Source organism: Salmo salar, chromosome ssa29, assembly GCF_905237065.1.
Source record: "Salmo salar chromosome ssa29, Ssal_v3.1, whole genome shotgun sequence".
Taxonomy (NCBI): Eukaryota; Metazoa; Chordata; class Actinopteri; order Salmoniformes; family Salmonidae; genus Salmo; species Salmo salar.
The window spans coordinates 27,711,911-27,712,500 of record NC_059470.1 but is presented as its reverse complement, the minus strand read 5'-3'; positions in this window follow the sequence as shown (position 1 = coordinate 27,712,500).

The following is a 590-nucleotide window of genomic DNA, read 5'->3' as shown; positions in this document are numbered from 1 at the left end:
ATCACAAGATGTGAAGTGATGTATTTTTTTTCTCTCTCCCATGGCTCGCGGCCTAAGAAGGCCAATGATTGGTTCATTAGTGTAATCATGTGCATAATCGGAGGCTGCAAACGCCGTAGCTCTCCACGAACAGGGTCGGCCACCCCCTGTGTTAGACTGATCTGGCAGCATAAAACACAATGCTGCACAAAGATCAAGGTTGCGACTCTCCATGTGTCATTGAGGTGGGTTCGCCATGATGTCACCACCCGAAACCCCTCCCTAAAGTCAACTGACAAAATAAAAAGTAGGAGCACTCAATACTGGAAACAAAAAACGAATTCACCAAATGTTCAACCTATCATTATTTTCCAACAAGCTGATGTGTTTCATTAGTAAAGTCTTAATCAGAGGACATGTAGCTCAGTCATTGGGCTAAACCCTCTGTCGGCATTCTGATCTTCTGAACGACATTCTGGGAAAGACCCATGTCTAAATTTGTCTGGTTCCATAAGACTGATGAAAGTATTTCCTGTTGGTAAACGACCTGCGGTGACGCAGCAGAAACCCCCGTAGTCTGTCATTCACTCTGTCGTTCACAAAATAAATTG